Raw genomic sequence first — 16482 nt, 5'->3', positions numbered from 1 at the left:
AGTTTTTATCTAGGGGCTTTGCACCTTTCTGTTTCTCCTGTTCAGCACAGCCAGGGATTTATGATGAATTGTTTCTTATTATATAACTTTTACTCTTCAAAAAGGTGTTGTTGCACTGTAAAAGAACAGAGGGAAGAATAACAGGCAACTAAGCCATGGCTTTCAGACAGAAGCTGACAAATTAGGGGACAACCACACACACACTAGCGACATTGAACAGGAATCAATAAGAGGAGTATAATTTCCAAATAATTAGCTTTTAATTAAAGGGGTAATAGTCCTGTCTTGCCTGCAGTTGTGCATTACTGCAAAAAGCAAAAACTTATTATCTAGATTCTTCAGTAAAAATGAGTGAAAGATAGCAACTCCCCTTTTATGGCCAGCACAGAAGTTACTCGTCTTTCAGGCTCATAAAAGCCAGTAAAAACCATGGCAACCCTGTATTATGGGCACCAATATTCTATCAGCTTTTGTCTTCTTCCTCTTTGTGTCACTAAACAAAAGAATGTTCTGCTTCAATAATCACTACCAAATGTCCAAGGTCCTGCAGGAAAACCCAATTATTATATTCTTCAGGTTTCCTTTTCATCTGCCAAAGCCAACAATTTATGACTAAAGGGACTCTGAGCTTCTGATACAGTGCCCTTATCATCCCTCTATTCTGATGTCAAACATTCATTAGTGAAAGCATAGTCACTGCCACCACTCCTGACAGTGAGTTTTCATAACTGGCAGAAATTCAACTATTAGAATCTGCTTGCAAACCAATATGGTACACAAACTTGGTCATTAAAAACAAAGCTGGCCTTGTTGCATTTCTGCCAGTGATACAGCTTTAAAGCCACAAACCACATAGGGAGGAGGAGAGCGGAACATTTAATTTGGCTGCAATCTGTATCTATCTATCTATCTATCTATCTATCTATCTATCTATCTAGCCATCCACCCATCCATCCAGTGAATATTGTTCAGACACACACAGGCTGGCATAGGCTTTATAGATATTTTAGCCAATATTTCCCATCATCTTCAATGAATATGACCTCTGAGGATAAGAGATTATGGGAAATATAACTCAAATCATCTGAAGAACCAAAAGTTCTCCACCCCTACTTTCAGATGTAAATAAATTAAATAAAATAGTTGCACAGTGCTCATGAGGTCCAACAAATTGATGTCTCTCATTCTCTGACTGCATCTGCACTGCAGAAATAATCCAGTATGGTACCACTTTAATTGCCATGATTCACTGCTATGAAATTCTGGGAGCTGTAGTTTTGTGAGACATTTATCTTTCTCTGTCAGAGAGCTCTGGTACCACAACAAACTCCAGTTCCCAGAATCCCATAGCATTGCCCTATGGCAGTTGTGTCAAACTGGATTATTTCTGCAGTGTGCATAGGGTTGCCATAACCCGGCTGCAACTGGGATTTTCCCAGTTTTGGCGGCACCGAGCCCCTCCCGTCCCAGGTGCCGCCAAAAACCAGGACAACCCCGGTTGCAGCCGGGTTGGCCGCGGCCCGCAGGGCCTCGCTGCCCTCCTCCTCCTCCACCGTGCATGGCCGCGCAGAGGAGGCAGAGGAAGAGGAGGGCAGCGAGGCCTGGGGCAGAGGAGGCAAGGTGGAGGCGGCACCTCCTGCACGCGGCCGTGCCACCCTCCCCGCCTCCCCCTCCCTCCTTCCCGGCCTCTGAAGAGGCCTCAGCCCCCTTAGAGGCCAGAAAGGAGGAGGAGGCCGTTTGCGGGTGGCCCCGCGGGCTCCTTCCCAGCCTCTGAGGAGGCCTTGGCCCCCTCAGAGGCCAGGAAGGAGGAGGAGGCTGCCCGCGCGCGCCCCCATGGACTCCTTCTTGGCGTCCTCAGAGGCCGGGAAGGAGGAGGGGGCCGTTTGTGGGCAGCCCCACAGGCTCCTTCCCGGCCTCTGAGGAGGCCTCAGCCCCCTCAGAGGCCAGGAAGGAGGGATGAGGCCGCCTGCAATCGCGGGCGGCCCTGCGGTCTCCTTCCCGGCTCTAAGGAGGCCTCGGCCCCCTTAGAGGCTGGGAAGTAGCGCGGGGGGGGGGGGTGTCCTGCATTTTTTCCTTTAAAAAAAAGTCCTACATTTTAAAATGCTGTCCTACATTTGTCCCAGTTTGGAGGTCCTGACTTATGGCAACCCTAAGTGTGCATGAAGTCTCTCTCTCTCTCTCTCTCTCTCTCTCTCTCTCACACACACACACACACACACACACACACACACACACAGGAGAGAGAGAGCGCATGGTAGAACTGATTCCATCTAAGCCTAAAGTAGTTTTTCCAAATGCTAAACTTCATCTGACCTGACACATTGTCTCTTGTTCAATATTTGTGATAAAACAGATGGAATTATATTAAATAAACTCAGAGTGGCTATTAACAGTTATTCACCTGTTTTCTAGGTGACTACAAAGCAATCAGACTAGCTTTTCACATCTATTGATGTCAGTCTAGTAGTGCTGCCACATTTAATCAATGAATTGATTAGAACAGTTGGTCTTTTTGAAACAAGAGGAGATTTTTCCCTGCCAAGCGCTGCATTCCTTTTTCAGATACTCTCTTTGTCTTCCATTTTTCCTTTCTCTCTCTCTCTCTCTCTCTCATTCTTTCTTCACTTACATGCTTCCTTTCTTCTAGGACTAGGATTCAAAGTAGTTTGCAAGGTTACAACAAATAACAAAGAAAAGCAGGAGAAAGCAAGTACAATGGACCTAGGTATCCACTGGGGTTTGGTTCTAGTCCCTGACAGTACCAAAATCTGTGGATGCTCATGTTCCATTATATACAATGGCAAAAGCAAGGTTTGCTTTTAATATTTTCAAGCCGTGGGTGGTTGAATCCGTGGATACAAAAAAAACATGGATGCAGAGTGCCAACTGTTCACACTGCACAGTTACACTACTATGATTCCATTTTACCCATCATTATCATATCCTATGGAATCCTGGGGCTTGTAGTTTGATTAGGCACTAGAAATCCCTGGCTGGAACTGTTTCCACACTGCAGAAATAATCTGGTTTGACACCACTTTAACTGCCATGGCTCAATGCTTTGGAATTCTGGGAATTGTAGTTTGTTTTAGCACCAGAGCCCTGTTCAGAGATTTCCAGAATTCCATAGGTCTGAGCCGTGGCAGTTAAAGTGGTGTCAAACCAGATTATTTCTGCAGTGTGGATGCAACCTAAGAATTCTAAATACCCTATCTAAACGACCAATCCCAGAATCCCACAGAACAGACCCATGTCTGTTACAGTAAAATCATAGTGCCATAACCATTTAGTACAAAAGAGCCCCAAGTATTTCTTATTTCTTTCTCTTTTCAACAACACTGTCTCTTTTCTGCCCTGCCCAATGACAGGGAAGGAAAAGATCATTCTTGCTGGAGGTCTGAATGTTTTGCTTGTAGGTCCCAAAATTAATCCAGAAAAGGCCTACACCTTTTGATGCCACAAGGGCAGCACCTAGTGTTATCATTAAGCACAATATATTAAGCATTAACCATAGTTCTAGAGAGTATGACATCTAATTAAAAACACCAAATAACAATCAAACCCTGATCTCCAGAGTCATAGTCCAACATTCAGATCACTACACTATGAAGTGCTTATAGACATACATTTATACCCTTGCCCAGATGTGTGTGTGTGTGTGAGAGAGAGAGAGAGAGAGAGAGAATAGAAATGCAAAACTTGTGGGTATGAGGATGACGTGACAAGTTAGTTTTAATGATGATCCTTGTAGGACAAAGTTGGGAGGAAAGATATTGCCTAAAGCTAAGATTAGTAGATAGATAACAACATAAATGGAAGGAGAAATTGGAGGAGAAAATGAATGGAAGGAGGATTGGTCCAAATGCATCTGAGGAAACAGGCTAAAGTCTACAAAAGCCCTTTCAACAACTTCTGTCTTTTAATTAATCTCAAACGTACCACACAATCTCTTTGCATACTGATTTTCCAGACTAACACGGCTATGTCTTTGAATATGAATGAAGGAGTTCTCAGAATGTAGTGAGATGCTGGTTGGGAACCAGAAAGGAGTTATGATAAACTGGCCAAAAGTGTCTTCATAGGCTGGGGTGTTGACTAGCATTATAAGACATGCAGTGCACCAGGAAACCACTGTCTCTGTTCAACCTATTGTTGGGGGACTGGAGTTTGTGGATATGTCTCAATTCTGCTGTTCCTCTTTCCAGTCGCCCTTGGAAGTTTTTTGTTGTTCAAGGATGATTTATGTATTTTGGATAAAAAAAATAGAATGCACCTGGTTGAGACTCCTAGGGTGTGATAGTTTGGATTTCATCCTGCATTGTATGTGTAGCTTTAGTTCTGGGGAATTCCTCGAGTAGTCTGTGTAATTCCTTCTGTTATTCATCTATGGAACTGTTAAGCAGGATTCTGTAAAATGTCCTCTTGTATTTCACCATCCTCATCATACACACAAGTTTTGCATTTCTGTTAGTATTCAAACACACACACCTCTAGGCATGGGCATAAATGTTTCTCTATAAGCACTTCACTCCATCCATCTGATGAAGCAGACTTGATAAAGCAATGTGCAGGGAAAATTTAACATTTTAAAAGTCATTAATGGAGTCTGTTAGTAGACTGAGGTCGGATTTATATTTAGCAACACAGTACAGAGTGGATACTATCTTGGAAGCCCAGGATCAACACCAAACAAGCAATTATATTAACTTTATATGTATTCATTTGAGGAAGTAGAACAAGTCTATGAAGTTGATGCTGCAAACGTCTTTCTCTCAGTCTCAAAGGTGCTACAGTGTCCCCTTGAATACTGATCCAGACTTAGATGGCTATGTCTTTCAATTCTTTCAAAATATATTTTTTTTCTCCTGATGAAAATTTAATTAATTAATTAATTAATTAATTGGCTTTGACTGGAGTCAAAAACTCACATCTTTGGAAGTAAGTGACATGAAACTTAGTACGACATACATATGAGCAGATGAAGAACCAGCATGGTGTTGTATTTTGAGGTCTCAGGGCCAGGGGAGTTCAAATCCATGCTCAGTTGTGGAAAGCTACTGGGTGACCTTGGACAAGTGACAGTCTCTCATTGTACGAGGAGGACAACAGCAACTCTCCTCTGAATAAATCCTACTCAGAAAATCCTATAATAGAGCTGCATAAGTTGGAGTTGTCTCGAAGGCACATAACAACACAAAATATTTGTAGGATTACACTGCAAAATTCATGTTATTAATTGACTTTGGTTACCCTATTTGGGTGATGATACTGCAAGCAAGATGAACTACTGTTTTCCAAGTTTTCTTTTCTCTCTTTAAAAATCAACACTGGCCAATGTTTTTGCTTCTCTCCACTCATCTGAAACCTCTCCTGACCGACATCGATTTTCAGCTAGACTGCAACTGGTCCCAGCTTTTCTCAGCTAGGTGCTTCTGTCCCCTGGGGTGTAATTCACCAGCTCCTGCTGTCCCAAATTAATTTAAATTGATTCTAGTGTGTGGGTGGCCTTCGCTTCCTAATCTATTTGCCCATACCCTCCCTTGTTGTCAAGAGCACTGTTAGCTTGCCTCTGTAAAGATTCAGAGCATGATCTAAAGGATTTAAAGCCAATTCTCATTCAGCCACCTGTGTAGCTGCTGATAGTTCTGAATCGTATTTTTAAAGCACACAGCAAAAGGTCATAACCAGCTATTTAAGTGATGGGTAGAAGAGCCTAAATCATACAAATGATTTCTTTGTGAGAAAGCCTTTTGCTCCAGCTGCTCATCCTATGAGATCAAGGGCATACCAAAGAGGAGAAAATAGGCCCAATTGAAAAAGCCATGTACCAGGTAATTGATCAATGCAATGTGGCTGTGCAAAGAAAGAAGTTCACATATGCTGCCTCAGAGTGTGGTAGAATCTTCTTCTTTGGAGGTTTTTAAACAGAGGCTGGATGGCCATCTGCTAGGAGTGCTTTGATTGTGTATTGCTATGCAGCAGGACTTTAGATTGGTTGGCCTTTTGGTTTTCTTCCAACTCTTTGATTCTATATACAATAGCATCCAAAAACCACAAAACAGTGATACCTTTATTGAGACAACCAAAATGCACATAATACATGATGCAAGCTTTCAAAGCTCCACTGGCTTTTTCATCAGGCAAAGGTGTTAAAAATCATACAGGGGAAAAAAATGACAATGTTAGTCACAAGCCTGCTTTTTTTTCAAGAAGTTGCTCTTCTCAGTTCAGGTGATGTTAGAGGGACATTCATGCAGGCAGGCCCCTCTCTTCCATCTGGCCATGTGGGTATTCCAGAAAATAATATTTTAAGTTGCATTAGCAAGAGAAAAAGGAGATTATCACAACTTTTTTCCTTCTGAGCTGGGCACAGGCTGGGTGTGGGCATAAACCACTTTAAATTGGATGTTATCACACATCTCCATGCCCAGCTTGGAGGCATCACATACCTGATCTGGTGCTGTTTTGGTAAAATATGCCAAATATAGCCCATTTTTTTAGATTATTTTTTTTTACCTTTGTTGGCAGTAGAGGTAAAGTGCTAGTCCATTGGCCTCTCTTTAGGTTTGCCCTGATGTGGCTATATAGAAATATTTTAATAAACAAGTAAAAAGGGTAGTCGAAGGCTTTCATGGCCGGCATCCATAGTTTTTTTGTGGGTTTTTCGGGCTATGTGGCCATGTTCTAGCAGAGTTTCTTTCTGAAGTTTCGCCAGCATCTGTGGTTGGCTTCTTCAGAAGATAGCCCGAAAAACCCACAAAAAAATATAAAAAGGGTAGGTTCCTCCCTGCCCCAAGTGATTCATAACCTAGAATTCGACACAGGTGGGGATAAATGCAACAAGGGAACAACATGCCTTTAACAGAGTACATACTTGGGTTGCATTGCAAAAGGAGGAAGGAATAAGAGGTAAACCAAAAGTCTCATAGAAAATGTGGTTTCTGAGAAACCACTTGAAGGTTTCTCTTGAAGGAAGAGAGCGCACTTATTCACACTCGAGATGGATTTTGAGACTTCTTTGTTGCACTTTGCAGACAAAACATTCATTTTAAGACAGGCTCCTAGATGCTCAGGTGCGTGGCTTCAGGTGGCCTGAAGCTGATTGTGGAGTGCATGTATGCGCTGTGTGCCTTCAAGACATTTCCAACTTACAGAGACCCTAAGATGACCCTATCATGGGGTTTTCTTGACAAGATTTATTCAGAGGAGGTTTGCCATTGCCTTCCCCTGAGGCTGAGAGTCTGTGACTTGCCCAAGTTTATCCAGTGGGTTTTATGACCAAGCTGGGAATTGAACCCTGGTCTCCAGAGTTGTAGCCCAACACTCAAACTACTATCCCACACTGGCTCTCTGACTGTGGAGTGCAGAAGCCCATTTCTTATTTTTCACCACAACTGGTACAGTGTGCCATGCTTATTGCCTTCCACTGAAGCTGAGAGGGTGTGACTTGCCCAAAGTCACCCAGTGGATGGTCACGGCTGAGTGGGCATTTGAACCCTGGTTTCATGGACTCCTAGTCTAACATATAAACCACTACATCACAATGGCTAGATTAGAAATCTGCTAGATTTTTTTAATTTTCCATTCTTCTTTTCACCTAGTTTTTCAAATCTTATCTCTTACATTTCTGCTTTGGGAGTCAACCCCAGACCCTTAAAACAGAAGATTGGGCATTTCATTCACCCTTCATATCCTGACTGTAGATGGCACTAAATCAGGGGTAGGCAACCTTTTTGAGCCGGGGGCCGGGTTGCTGTCCCTCAGACAACTGGGGGGCCGAAGCCGGGGGTGGAGCTTCCACCCTCCGGGGGCGGAGCTGTACACGGGGGTGGAGCTTCCACCCTCTGGGGCGGAGCTGCATGCCAGGGCGGAGCTTCCACTATCTGGAGGCAGGGCCACATGTCAGGGGTGGAGTTTCCACCCTCCGGGGGCGGAGCCGCATAATAATAACAATATTTGCAAGAAGCGACTAGGCAAGGCCACAAAACAGCAAAAAATGCATGCCACTGTCTGAACCCAGAAATGTGCAAGCAAGCCCATGTGGGGGGATCTTGCAAAGACAATACCAAGGGATAACAACAATAATAATAGCAGTATTTGCAAGGATGGAAGCTACTAGGCAAGGCCACAAAACAGCAAAAAATGCATGCCACTGTCTCAAAACACAAAGGCACAGGTAGTATAACCCCCCTCCCCCAATGAACAAACCTCTCACCTGGCTCAGTGGCTGTGGTTCTCTCTCTCTCTTCCATCTCTTTCTCTCCCTTCCTCCCTCCCTCTCACTCCCACCCTCCCACCCTTTCTCTCTCTCCCTCTCTCCTCATAGAATCATAGAGTTGGAAGAGACCCCAAGGGCCATCCAGTCCAACCCCCTGCCATGCAGGAAATCAGAATCAAAGCATCCCCAAATGAGCATTGGGGGGGGGGGGGTTGCAAAGATAGTAAGGGAGTCACAAAGCATAGGAGAAACATAGAATCATAGAGTTGGAAGAGACCCCAAGGGCCATCCAGTCCAACCCCCCTGCCATGCAGGAAATCAGAATCAAAGCATGCCCAAAGGAGCATGGGAGGGTTTTTTTTTTTTTTTGCAAAGATAGTAAGGGAGTCACAAAGCATAGGAGAAACATAGAATCATAGAGTTGGAAGAGACCCCAAGGGCCATCCAGTCCAACCCCCTGCCATGCAGGAAATCAGAATCAAAGCATGCCCAAAGGAGCATGGGAGGGGTTTTTTTTTGCAAAGATAGTAAGGGAGTCACAAAGCACAGGAGAAACATAGAATCATAGAGTTGGAAGAGACCCCAAGGGCCATCCAGTCCAACCCCCCTGCCATGCAGGAAATCAGAATCAAAGCATGCCCAAAGGAGCATGGGAGGGTTTTTTTTTTTTTTGCAAAGATAGTAAGGGAGTCACAAAGCATAGGAGAAACATAGAATCATAGAGTTGGAAGAGACCCCAAGGGCCATCCAGTCCAACCCCCCTGCCATGCAGGAAATCAGAATCAAAGCATGCCCAAAGGAGCATGGGAGGGTTTTTTTTTGCAAAGATAGTAAGGGAGTCACAAAGCATAGGAGAAACATAGAATCATAGAGTTGGAAGAGACCCCAAGGGCCATCCAGTCCAACCCCCTGCCATGCAGGAAATCAGAATCAAAGCATCCCCAAAGGAGCATGGGGGGGGGGGGTTGCAAAGATAGTAAGGGAGTCACAAAGCATAGGAGAAACATAGAATCATAGAGTTGGAAGAGACCCCAAGGGCCATCCAGTCCAACCCCCTGCCATGCAGGAAATCAGAATCAAAGCATGCCCAAAGGAGCATGGGAGGGTTTTTTTTTGCAAAGATAGTAAGGGAGTCACAAAGCATAGGAGAAACATAGAATCATAGAGTTGGAAGAGACCCCAAGGGCCATCCAGTCCAACCCCCTGCCATGCAGGAAATCAGAATCAAAGCATGCCCAAAGGAGCATGGGAGGTTTTTTTTTGCAAAGATAGTAAGGGAGTCACAAAGCACAGGAGAAACATAGAATCATAGAGTTGGAAGAGACCCCAAGGGCCATCCAGTCCAACCCCCCTGCCATGCAGGAAATCAGAATCAAAGCATGCCCAAAGGAGCATGGGGGGGGGGGGGTTGCAAAGATACCAAGGGAGAGTAAATCACAGTCACCAAGCAGAGGAAAATACATGCACCAACCAACCTCTTCAGTGGCTCGCTCCGGCTGGCTGGCTGGCTGGCTCTCTTACTTTCGCTTTCCTTTTCTCTGCCGCCTCCTCCTTTCCCTCCCCTCCACACTCTTCTATTCATAGAGGGAGGCGGAGAGAGGAGGGCAGAGCTAGGAAAACGGAGCCAGGAGGGCAAAGGGCAAAGAGAGAAGGGAGGAGGGCGGAGCCCATTCGGAGGGCTGGCGCGGCCCTGCAGCCCTAGAACAGTGCTGCAGCAAGCGCCCCGGGCCTCCTGGAGGGGCGCCGCCATTTTAAAAAACAAAATGGCGGCCGGAGCGGCGCCAATCGGCGGCGCAATCGGCGGCAGGGGCGAGCGCGGGCCAGGCCTAGAGGCTTCGCGGGCCGGATCCGGCCCGCGGGCCGCACGTTGCCGATGCCTGCACTAAATTGTCACACTATATGTGTTGAATTATACCACTACATGAGTCGGAGTGTAGCTAAATACAGTTGGCCTTTGGTGTCTCCTGGGGTTTGGTTCCAGGTCACCCACCACCACCATGGATACCAAAATCCATGGATGCTCAAGTCCCATTAAATGCAATATAATGGTGTGCCTTTTATAAAATGGAAAAATAAAGGCATGCTTTTTTGAATATATATATATATATATATATATATATATATATATTTTCAAGCTGTGTAAAAATCCTTGGATAGGACAGAGGGCTGACTGTACACTAAGAGCACTAGATCCCTCTGATCTTGGAAGCTCTGGGTTGTACTTAGATGGGAGACTGCCAACAAAAAGCAGGTATTGCAGGCTATACTTCAGAAGAAGGAACTGACAAAAACCCCTCTTGAGTATTCCATACATAAGAAAACTCAAAATTCATGGGGTTGCATTAAAACGACAGATGACGTCGGAGTGCAGTGGAATCTCCCTCCTTGGAGGTCTTTAAACAGAGGCTGGATGGCCATCTGTTGGGGATGCTTCGATTTGGATTTCCTGCATGGCAGGGGGTTGGACTGGATGGCGCTTGTGGTCTCTTCCAACTCTATTATTCTATGATTCTATGACGTGAAGGCATATCCAATGATGTGGGAGTTAGCCATCAATTAGAGAGTATGCATGTTAGGAAGCGAAGATCAACTAAGAGTAAAGGGGGGCCCAGGTCTGAAATAAAGGAAGAGCTTTTGGCCATGTCTTAATCAAAAGTTTTGACCTTGTCTTACTCAAAAAAAGAATGTGATTAAGCCACAGAAATTAGGTTACAGAAAACAAGACTGTGTTGGCCATAAATTAGGGAAATAACTCCAATCCATTTTAGGGTTTGCTTGACCTTTAATAGCACAAAATGTGTGTGCATTTTAAAAAATTTCTTCATGATATTATACAAAGAAGTTGGCTCCATGAGGCACAGCAACTCCAGCCTTCATTTCAAATTGCACTTCTTCATATAGTGCATAGAAACTGAGGAACTCACTGTCACAAGATGTAGTGATAGCTGCCAACGGGTGGATTTAAAGAGGAACTGGATCATAGTACAGTATTTGTGGGGGTTTTGGGCTATGTGGCCATGTTCTAGAAGAGTTTCTTCCTGAAGTTTTGCCAGCATCTGTGGCTGGCATCTTCAGAGAATGTTTGCCTGGAAAGGAGTTGAGTATAGTGTGACCAGGGAAGGCAGGAGGGATTTGCATGTATATTGTTCTGTTGCTAATGGCAGACCTCAGAATGGGAGTGTCTGCAAAGGAGGATTAGTGTTCATTGTCTGCTGGAAAACCCCTGACCCTGGGAGATTTCTCATTTGCATTTGTTGAGTCTTTGGTATTTTTCAGGACTAGTAGCCAAACCTTGTTTATTTTAAGGGTTTCCTCTTTCCTGTTGAAATTGTGCAGGTGTTTGTGGATTTGAGCACTAATCAAGCAGACACTAATCCTCCTTTGCATACCCTCCCTCCTTGAGGCCTGTTTTAGCAACAGAACAATACACATGCAAATCCCTCCTGCCTTCCCAGGTCACACAATATATATACCCAACTCCTTTCCAGACAAGCATTCTCTGAAGATGCCAGCCACAGATGCTGGCAAAATGTTAGAAAGAAACTCTTCTAGAACATGGTCACACCGCCCAAAAAATCCACAAAAAACTATGGATGCTGGCCATGAAAGCCTTCAACTTCGAACTGGATCATCTTCCTCATTGTACAGAGGAATCTATATGAGGATGGATGAAGCAGTAGACAAACTGCAGCCCAGAGGCTGCATGCAATGCACCTGCTGGAACCCTAGCATCCTCCCAAGTACTCCTGCTAACTCCCATTAAAAAAACAGCCAAAAATGGGAAATAGCATAAAGGAAACATTTCTCCCCAGTATATCAGGGATCAGTACCATATTTGGGTCCCATTGGAAGTGGAAGTTCAAACTGTATTTGTTCTAGGTCCCATTTATTGGTCTTTTTAGCAGTCAGTGGCATCCATAGAACTCCTCTGCAGCACCGCATTTCAAATAAGTTTATTTTCTTCCTGGTTGCTTTCTTCACTGTCTAGCTTTCACAACTATACTTTGGTATTTAAAGATGGGATATAAATGAATGAAACACTACCACTAATAATTATTCACTGAGTCTTATTTAATGACAATTTTAAATCTAATCTTAAAGTCTACCCTACAGTAGACCAAAAATAGACAGGTTAGACAGGTTAAGGAAGACAGAGCTGGCTTCAAGGCACATTCCTGTTGCTGTGCTGTTGAGCAATCTGGTAGCAACTTCTTTGTGCTTCCCTATGGGCTTCTGAGAAGCTAGTGTTATTTCGGATAGGAACAGAACAGGAAAATGTGCTTTAATTTTGTCTCATCTGCATAAGAAAGAAGTGACTTTACTGCCTTGCTCAGATCTTTTCCTTTAGTCTCTGGCTATTTTCTCCTATCACACTGTGTCCTGCTTACATACACATATACATTCCAAAAAACAAATCTTGATTCTGCAATGTTTTCTTTTTAAATTGGATTTTGCATTTTAACATGTTGTATTCTGCCTTGAGCCTTGTGGAGAGGTGGGGAAATTATTATTATTATTATTATTATTATTATTATTATTTACATAAAGGTCACCATTTTACTATGCCATTGTATATAATGGGAGTTGAGCATCCACAGTTTTTGGTAACCACGGAAATCCTGAAACTAAGCCCTAGTGGATACCAAGGGCTCACTGAACCTATCTACACTTGTTCATGGTTTCTTCTATGGTTTTTTTTTATTTTGGCTGTTTGTTTTTAATGGATCATCACCAATTCTGTTCTGTTTCACCAGTTCAACATTCAGATGTACCCTGAGCCTAAGGGCTGGGAACTGTGTGGCTCTCTCCATTCTTTTCCATTGGCTATGCATCTATGGTTCCTGAAATTAAAGTTCAACACTATGTAAGTCCACACAATTCTCAGCTGTGGTCAAAATCCTATTTCTTAGTCCCAGCCAGAGCAGACCCAATAAACCAACGAAAACTTGGTAATTCAACACATAATGTAAGTTCATTTGATTCTGTGAGTCTAACTGGGGTTAGCAACTGGATTTAAACTGTAGGTTGCATTTTAAGTGCATTGGCACCACTTTATCTGCCATGGCTCCATGCTATGGAATCCTGAGATTTGCCATTTTGGGAGATATTAACTGTGTATTTTAATTGATCAATTTTTAAATATGTATTGTTTAAATATGTATGTGTCCTATTTGCTCTTTTAAATTGATGTGTGTATTTTGAACTAATGTTGTGTATTTGCTAAATTGTTGTTGCTCCCTGCCTTGCTCCATGAGGAGAGGTGGGTAAGGAAGAAGAAGAAGATGATGATGATGATGAAGAAGAAGGCGGCTCTGGTGCTACAACAAACTAAAAATCCCAGTATTCCATAGCATGGAGCCATGGCAGTTGAAGATGTATCAAACTGCATTCATTCTGCTTTGTGGCAACAGCCTTAGTGTCCAAGCATATTTGAAATTCTCTTATGAAAAAGCAAAACTAAACTTGATGAGGTTTAAGAGGACAATTCATAAATCAAATTCTACACAAAAGGCTTCTTTCTTTCTTTCTTTCTTTCTTTCTTTCTCCTATAGTCAGCATTATAAAATTGAATTGGAGGAATGGCAGCCACACCTAGTTAGACGCTGCTGATTCACTCTCTTGCTTTGCTTTCCCTGCTGCGGGTTCTAGCCAACATACAGTTCCATCTGAAGATGGTAGGGAGATGAAAGGGCTTTTAAGAGGCATTCTTGTAGCGGTAAGATTTGTTCAGAGGAGGTTTGGTATTGCCTTCCCCTGAGGCTGAGAGTGTGTGAGTTGCCCAAGGTCACCCAATGGGGAGTTACATGTGCTTAAAATGCCAACAGGATGCCAGAAAATATGTGGAATACTCTTTCATCCTACAATTTTTAGTTGTAGGACTAGAACCCTGGAAATCAGGGTTTGAATCCCTGCTCAGTCATGGAATCCCATAGTAACCTTGGGCAAGTTACACTCTCTCAGTCTCAGAGGAAGACAAAGGCAAAAAAAAAAAAAAAACCCTTAACAAATCTTGCCAAGAAAACCTGTGACAGGCTTGCTTTAGGGTTGCTATAAATCAGAAATGACTTGAAGACACACAATGCTGAAAACATACCTGTACAGTCCAACCTACCCTTGATCATATGGATTATATAAGTATCCTATTGATTAGAGCAGACCCACTGAATCAGTCAACACATAGGTAAATCCTTGTAGTGGGAGAACGATGGGATATAAGTGAATAAAATAAACAAATAAATACATAGATGCTATGACTACTTGTCAGGACTAGCAATAAGATTTAGGGCAATTGTATTTTAATTTGTGTATTAAAATACTTGTGTATTTTATTGTATTAGAAGTTTTTATTCACCACTTCAAAATTTGTAAACCTAAGTAATATAATAATAATAATAATAATAATAATAATAAATGAATTAATATGATACAAGGTAGACATTTTAGTGTCAAGAAATGTAGGGAGAAACTTGCCATTAGTTCAACTTGTATGCTCAGAAGCACCACTTACTTTCTTCGATAAAAATGCTTAGTTAGCACAATAGATCTCAGCATATGCAGGTATGTTTCACTATCATCCTTTGTGCCTAATTATGAGGGAAGATAAAGTACTATAGGGACAACGCTTTTTTCCTTTGATATAGTGCCCTGAAAACTTCAACTGCCAACTATTCAGAGAAAAAGCTAGGTTGAATTACACTTAACTTCTTTGATCCATTGCACAATAATGTCACAGTTTAGATGACTGCGAAGTACAAAATTAGTCTTGAGTGTAGTGAAATGGATGAAAGGACTGTTCTGTATATCTTTCTGGTATCAAGGCTAAAGACTCCAAGTACTCGAATATATTTTTCGGCATGGATACTAACCCACACCCTTTGATTCTTCATTGCTACTTACTACTTTTTGCTCTATGCTGAATCAAGACCAGATTGTATGATTTCAAACAGGCTTTTTTTTAAAAAAAAAAACTTTCACTGGGTGATACTCTGGAGTATTTCCTGAACCCAATAAGAATGTTAATGTAGTTCAAGATTTTAAAATGTGCCATGTACACAGGAGTATTTATGGATGCAGGATCAAAGGTCCAGTGGATCCTTGTTATACGCTGGGGTTTGGTTCCAAGATCCCCCGTGTATAACAAAATCCGTGTATGCTCAAGTCCCATTAAATATAATGACATAGCAAAATGGTGGCCCTTATAAAAAATGGAAAATCAAGGTAAATTTATACTTTTTTGGAACATTTTCAAACCGTGTATGCTTGAATCCGTGTATAAAAAATCCGTGTATAAGAAGGGCCGACTGTATTCTACAACACCTAAGCATCCAAAGCCAGAAAACATATGAGGTGGAATATTTGTTTTATGTAGCTGTTAGCTCTCCTTTTTGCAAACAACAACATCACATTTGGTGTCTTTAAAATATTGCTATTTCCCCCCTTTTTTCTTTTTCTTTTGAAGTGCTCATAGAAGATGAATTGAGCTCAGGGATACTGTTTACAACTCTTTGGTTAAAATGCCTACTTGTAGGTCTAGTTGTATGTGATTTCTGCAATAAAATGAGGACTCTCGAGGACTGAAATATCTTGTCTGTCAGGAAAAAGGTTAAGAGCACTATGCATCTTATAGTTATATCTTCACATCATTCAGCACAATGGAGCCCTAACCTTGATTCTGAACTGCCAGTATTGGTTAGTTATAACATCTCCAACCATATATTGCAAGTGCACTGTAGACACATAGAACAAAATGATGTATTTAGAAAACATAGTCCTTTCAGTTAAGAAATAGTCTCTGGTGCCAGTGAGTCTGTAGAAGGTTTGAGCTTTTCTTGCATGTGAATGCTAAGATGACTATTAGGAGCTATGCAGCCTGATTATACATATTGTATTTTTACTCAGAAAGTCCTATTGACTTAAATAAAGGTTATTCCTGAGTAAATGTGCATAGGGTTGCAGCTTTAATTCTACTGGTACAGGCCTCAGTTCTAATAAGCAATATTTCTTAAGTAGTGATTATTTTCAACACTTGCTTTCTATTCTCTGGATTTAGGAAGCAGAAAAACGAAATGTGTGCAGTTATGACTCTGGAGACCAGGGTTCGATTCCCAGCTCCGCCATGAAACCCACTGGGTGACCTTGGGCAAATCATATGCTTTCAGCCTCAGGGAAACCCAGTAGCAGACCACTGAACAAATGAACAGATTTTGCTCATTATAGGTCTGTCTTAGGGTCCCCATAAGTTGGAAATCACTTGAAGGCACACA

Source organism: Sceloporus occidentalis, unplaced genomic scaffold, assembly GCF_023333645.1.
Source record: "Sceloporus occidentalis isolate IW3139 unplaced genomic scaffold, rSceOcc1.0.p SCAF_4, whole genome shotgun sequence".
Lineage (NCBI taxonomy): Eukaryota > Metazoa > Chordata > Lepidosauria > Squamata > Phrynosomatidae > Sceloporus > Sceloporus occidentalis.
This window is presented reverse-complemented; position numbering follows the sequence as displayed.